This window comes from Lontra canadensis, unplaced genomic scaffold, assembly GCF_010015895.1.
Source record: "Lontra canadensis isolate GAN:19392208 unplaced genomic scaffold, GSC_riverotter_1.0 scaffold80, whole genome shotgun sequence".
NCBI lineage: Eukaryota > Metazoa > Chordata > Mammalia > Carnivora > Mustelidae > Lontra > Lontra canadensis.
In genome coordinates, this window is record NW_022631074.1 from 9297382 (window position 1) to 9303805 (window position 6424).

Genomic DNA, 6424 nt, shown 5'->3' on the forward strand with positions numbered 1-6424 from the left:
GCTTTTGTGGAGTGCCCTGGGTGGCTCAGTCAGTTAAGCATCCCACTCTTGATTTTGGCTAAGGTCATGATCTTGGTAATGAGATCAAGCCCTGCATTAGGCTCTGTGCCTGGTGTTGAACTGCTTAAGAGTCTCTCTCTCTCTCCTTCTGCACCCCCACCCCATCCACTCACCCTCTGGCTTTAAAACAAAACAAACAAAACAAAACAAAAAACTGCTTTTACTGTATCCCAGAAGTTTGGACCATTATGTTTTCATTTTCATTTGTTTCTATGTACTTTTCTATTTCTTTTTTTTATTTCCTGGTTGACCCATTCATTGTTTAGTAACATGTTATTTAACCTCTGTATATTTGTGGTCTTTCCAGATTTTTTTCTTGGGGTTGACTTCTAGTTTTATAGCATGTGGTCAGAAAAGATGCATGGTATGACTTTGATCTTCTTGAATTTGTTGAGACGATTTTGTGGGCTAATATGTGATCTATTCGGGGGAATGTCCATATGCACTTGAATGCATATTCTCCTGTTTTAGGATGGAATGTTCTGAATATATCTGTTAAATTCATCTGTTCCTGTGTCATTCAAAGCCATTGTTTCCTTGATTTTCTGTTTAGATGATCTGTCCGTTGATGTAAGTGGGGTATTAAAAGTAAAGAAAAGGAAGTAAAGGTAAGAAAGAAGAAAAACTTTTACTATTTGCAGATGACATGATACTATATATAGAAAACCCAGAGTCCACCAAAAAAAAACTGCTGGAACTAATAACCAAATTCAGTGAAGTTGCAGATACAAAATCAATCTAGAGAAATCTGTTGCATTTCTATACACCAATAATGAAGTAGCAGAAAGAGAAATTAACAAAACAATCCAATTTATAGTTGTACCAAAAATAGATACCTAGCCAAAGAGGTAAAAGACCTGTACTCTGAAAGCTTAAAACATTGATGAAAGAAATGGAAGATGACACAAAGAAGTCGAAAGTCATCCCATGTTTGTGTATTGAGAGAACAAATATTATTAAAATGTCTGTACTACCCAAAGAAATCTACACATTTATTTCAGTTCCTACCAAAATACCGACAGCATTTTTCACAGAACTAAAACAAACAATTCTGAAATTTGTATGGAGGGGCACTTGGGTGGCTCAGTAGGTTAAGCCTCTGCCTTCAGCTCAGGTCATGATCCCAGGGTCCTGGGATTGAGCCCCACCTCAGGCTTTCTGCTTGACGGGGAGCCTGCTTCCCCATCCCCCGCCTCCCTCTCTGTCTACTTGTCATCTCTCTCTGTCAAATTAATTAATTAGTTAATTAATTAAATAATTAAAATCTTTAAAAAAAATAAAATAAAATTTGTATTGAACCAAAAATGACCCTGAAAAGCCAAAGCCATCTTGAAAAAAAGGAAAGCAAAGTTGGAGGCATCACAATTCTGGACCTCAAGTTATATTACAAAATTGTAGTAATCAGAATAATATGGTACGGGCATAAAAGTAGACACATTGATCAATGGAACAGAATAGAAAAATCAGAAATAAACCAACAACTGTATGGTCAATTAATCTTCAACAAAGAAGAAAGAATACACAATAGGAAAAAGTCTCTTTAACAAATGGTGGGGAAACTGGATAGCAATAAGCAGAAGAAAGAAACTGGACCACTTTCTTACACCATATACAAAAATACATTCAAAATGGATTAAAGACCTAAAGGTGAGACCTGAAACCATTAAAATCCTAGAACACAGGCAGTAACTTCTTTGACGTCAGCCATAGCAAATTTTTTTTTTACATATGTCTCCAGAGGCAAGGGAAACAAAAGGGAAAAGTAACCAGTTTGGACTATATCACAATGAAAAGCTTCTGCACAGTGAAACTAAAAGGAAACCTGTGAAATGGAAATATTTGCAAATGACATAATAAAGCATTAGTATCCAAAATACATAAAGAACTTAAAAAACCCAACAACCTAAAAACAAATAATCCAGTTTAAAAATGGGCAGAAGACCTGAACGGATATTTCTCCAAAGAAGACATACTCATGACCAAAAAACACATGATAAGATGCTCATCATCACTTACCATCAGGAAAATGCAAATAAAAATTACAATGAGATATCACCTCACACCCGTCAGAACAGCTAAAATCAACAACATAACAATTGGTGTTGGGGAGGATGTGGAGAAATAGGATCCCTCTTACACTGTTGGTAGGGAAGGCAAACTGGTGCAGTCACTTGGAAAACAGTATGGAGTTTCCTCAAAGAGTTAAAAACAGAACTACCCTACAATCCAGCAATTGCACTACTGGGTATTTATCCAAATAAATAAAACAGGTGGTGCATCACAGTATTGTATTATTTCTTAATCTACTGTTTTGACCACATGGGTGTGTGTAGATACCAATATAAACACACATTTGTTTATATGTTTGAATCAAGACATTTAGAACACTGAAAAAATAGATGATCTTTTATAAAATTAGTTTTAAAGAATATTCTTTGTATTTCTACTTAGAAATCATAATTTACTAATACAAGTAATACCCTAAAGTTTCATAGAACATTCATTGTCTGAAAATACCAAGATAATATATTTAAAACTGTTAGTGAGGTTTCCACAAAATTTTAAATTTCACTTACGCACATTTTAGAAACCTGGGGTGGCGGTATTTCAATAGTACTGATAATCAATTTCATTTCCTGCTATTAAGTAAAGGTAAATGGCATCATGTATCCAGTCCTAAATTTAAGGTATATAAACAAGTGGGAGAGTTGAATAATCACAGTATTAAGTTATATAAGCTTGTCAAAATCAGAATTTATCCATTATAATCAATATTCTATTTCATTTGCAAATGAAAGTAATAATATCCTATATGTTATGTATCAACTTGCATTAGTTCATTTTGCCAACTAAAATATCAGCGACTAAAAATGGGTTCATTGATAGCAAAGTAATAAAAATAACACAATGCAAATTATCCATTATGCCAAAAAATCAATAATCATAACAATTAAAATATGAAGAAGAGATAAAATTTCTTTTCTCATAACCCTTTTGCAATTCATCAGCAAATTCTGTTTTAAAAAAAGAAATCCAGATTCTGACCTCCCACCTCCCACATTAGTACTGTTCTGGTCCAAACTATGGTAAGCTGTCTGGACCTCTAAACTCATTTCCTCATTAGTCCCTCTGCTTCCCTTCTACCTTAACAACAATGTTCTCCCTTACACAGCAACCATGTCATTTTCGTTTTTAAAAAATAAGTCCTGTCATTCTATCCTTAACCTTTTAATAGCTTCCATCACATAAAATCCAAAATATTACCAGAACTATAGATGTTTCTAACTAACGTGTTCTAACTCTATCTTTAGCCTCCTTCCCAATAACTGGTTGGCCTCACTTACTGCACTCCAGCTTACTGTTTCTCGAATGAGGCAAACTCTTCCTCTGTAAGACCATTATATTCTTTCCTCTATCTGGAATGCCTTTCCTTGGATCCTTGCATGCCTCACTCCCTAATTTCACTCAAGTCACACCCTTAGAAATGTCATCTCTGACTATTGTATTCAAACTAGTGAATCTATACCTCTCTCCTATTCTATTTTGCTATATTTTTTCTTATTGCATTTTATCATGACCTGGTATTATTACATATATATATATATATATATATATAGAGAGAGAGAGAGAGAGAGAGAGAGAGATTGATTGTTGGTCTTTCACCCTAGAATATAAACCCCATGAGTGCAGAAAATTTGTTCACACTGCATTACAAGGGGCTAGGACACTGCATGGTATACATATTAGGCCCATATTTATCGAATTAGTTAATATGTAAGCCAATATTACATGTAATTTTTGCATGGCCCACAAATTTTGGGAGCATAATAAGGAAATAAAATTGGAATGTTAGTGAAGGTTAATACTGTATTAATTTAAACAAGATATTAAATTATTCAGTAATTAACTTTTTATACGTCCATTTCTATTCCTAAAGATATTTTTAAGCTTCTAGCCATGAGGACTGGGCTAGTAATATATTATCTTTTTCATTATTTTAAAAATAAGTTGAGGGGCGCCTGGGTGGCTCAGTGGGTTAAAGCCTCTGCCTTTGGCTCAGGTCATGATCCCGGGGTCCTGGGATCAAGCCCCACATCAGGCTCTCTGCTCAGCAGGGAGCCTGCTTCCCTTCCTCTCTCTGCCTCCCTCTCTGCCTACTTGTGATCTGTCAAATAAATAAATATAATCTTAAAAAAAATAAGTTGAGACTGAATTATGCTTCTGAAAGAGTGGAATAAATTTCTGATAGACCAACCCTCCTACAGATAACTATAAATTCTGGGCAGCAACAAAAAATTCCATGTATCTGAAGTTTTTAGAGAATGAACAAAAGCAAGCATATTTTGGAGGGGAGTTGAAACTTAGAAGGTGGCACTGAATGTGGTAAGTTTCCCATTTTGAGGTTTTTTGTTTTGTTTTGTTTTTTATTTAGTAAACTCTGTGTCCCTCTTGGAGCTTGAGCTCACAACCCTGAGATCAAGAGTCATGTGTTCTACCAACTGAGCCAGCCAAGCGCCTCTTCATTTTGAGGCTTTTAGACTGAGAACAAGCCACAGTCATAACTAAAACTCTGGGCTGCTAAGCCTCTGGCAAAAAACTTGCCATATTTTTGCCCTGAAAAAAAGAGGACAGGGCATGGGACAACCAGAGCCACTGCAATGTGAAGGGAAGAACATTCAATAAAGGATAGATCCAGAGAATGGGAGTCTAAAATTCTAGGTATAGACATTCCCAAGTGTCTGGCTATGTCCCCAACCAGAAGCAAACAAGGCAGACTCAAAGCAGGTTATAGCTAGGGCTAAAATAATGAACTGAGATTTGATCTGCTGTCAACAATCAGTAAGGCCAAGTTTGCAGTGTGAGTTTAAACAGTATCTCTATAAAATAAAAATGGAAATATATAATAGAACTTGGAATTATGTAATAGAATCCCGTCTTCTACACCATAGCATTCAAAATATCTAAGAGACAAGATACCTGATGATCCAAATTTAGTTGACATATGGTGAACCAGAAAACTATGACCAGAAAACCATTTTCAAAGGAAAAGTTAAAAGGTCAACACTGAGATGACGCAACTAGAATGATCAGAAAAGGACTTTAAGGCAGCTGTAGTAACTTAATGAGATAAAGGGGAAAATGCTTATAAATAGAAATTTTCAGCAGAAAAATAGAAAATATTAAAACTAAATGAAATTCTAGAACTGAAAAATATGATGTCTGATATTTAAAAATCACTGCATAGACTAACTGTAGAATGAAAATGACAGAGGAAATAATCAACAAACTTGAAGATGTAGATCAATAGAAATTTTCCCATCTGGAGAAGAGAGAGAGAGAAATATGGGGGAAAAAACAACAACAACAACAAAACCTCAGGATCCTGTGGGATAATATCAGAAGTACTTTTTGCATATATGTAGTTGGGAGTCCAACGGGGAAAGGAAAGAGATTGGAGCATTATTTTTAAAGAAATAATGGCTGAAAATTTCCCAAACTGAATGAAAGACATAATTTATAGATTTAAGAAGCTCAGCAAACCTCCAACAGAGTTAATACAAAACAAAACAAACCCCCTAGGTACATCGTAGCAAATCATTGAAAACTAAAGAAAATTTCAGAAATACCTGGGATCGGATGGAGGAAATATATTTATATACTGAGTGATATAAACTATTATATTTCTTACTATTATATTTCTTATTATATTTCCAGCTCTATGCTGGAAGACTATAGTACGATATCTTTAAAGTATTGAAAGGAAAGAAAAAAATTATCCAGAATAATAAGATAGAACACTTAGAAAAAAATTTACCAGCTGCTCTGCACTATTGTAAGAATAAGTTCCTCCGGCTGAAGGGAAATGATACTAAATGTAATCTAATTTTCAGGAAACAATAAAAACCAATGAAATGGCAAATATTTGGGTCAATATATAAGATTTTTTTTTGCTTTAATGTTCTTGAAGTACATGTAAATGTCTAAAACAAAAAGTGAGCATATTCTTATGAGGTTTGTAATGTGTGTGTGTGTGTGTGTGTGTGTGTAATACAAATGACATATGGCAACTTCAGTATAACTGATAGGTTAGATCATAAAGGGTCTAAACAGTTGTAAAACTACATTGTACATGAAGTGATAGAATATCAATTTCTAGTAGGCAGTGTAAATTAAAAATGTATATTAAAATCCCTATAGCAACTATTTTAAAAATGTAAAGAGAAATGTTAAAATGCCAATACATTAAAATGGAATTCATCAACTGATCCAAGTAAACATCATCCATAATAGGACTAGTGAAAATCATGTGCCACCAGACACAAGAAGAACATAACATTACTTTCATGGTATTTTTTGCCAAAAA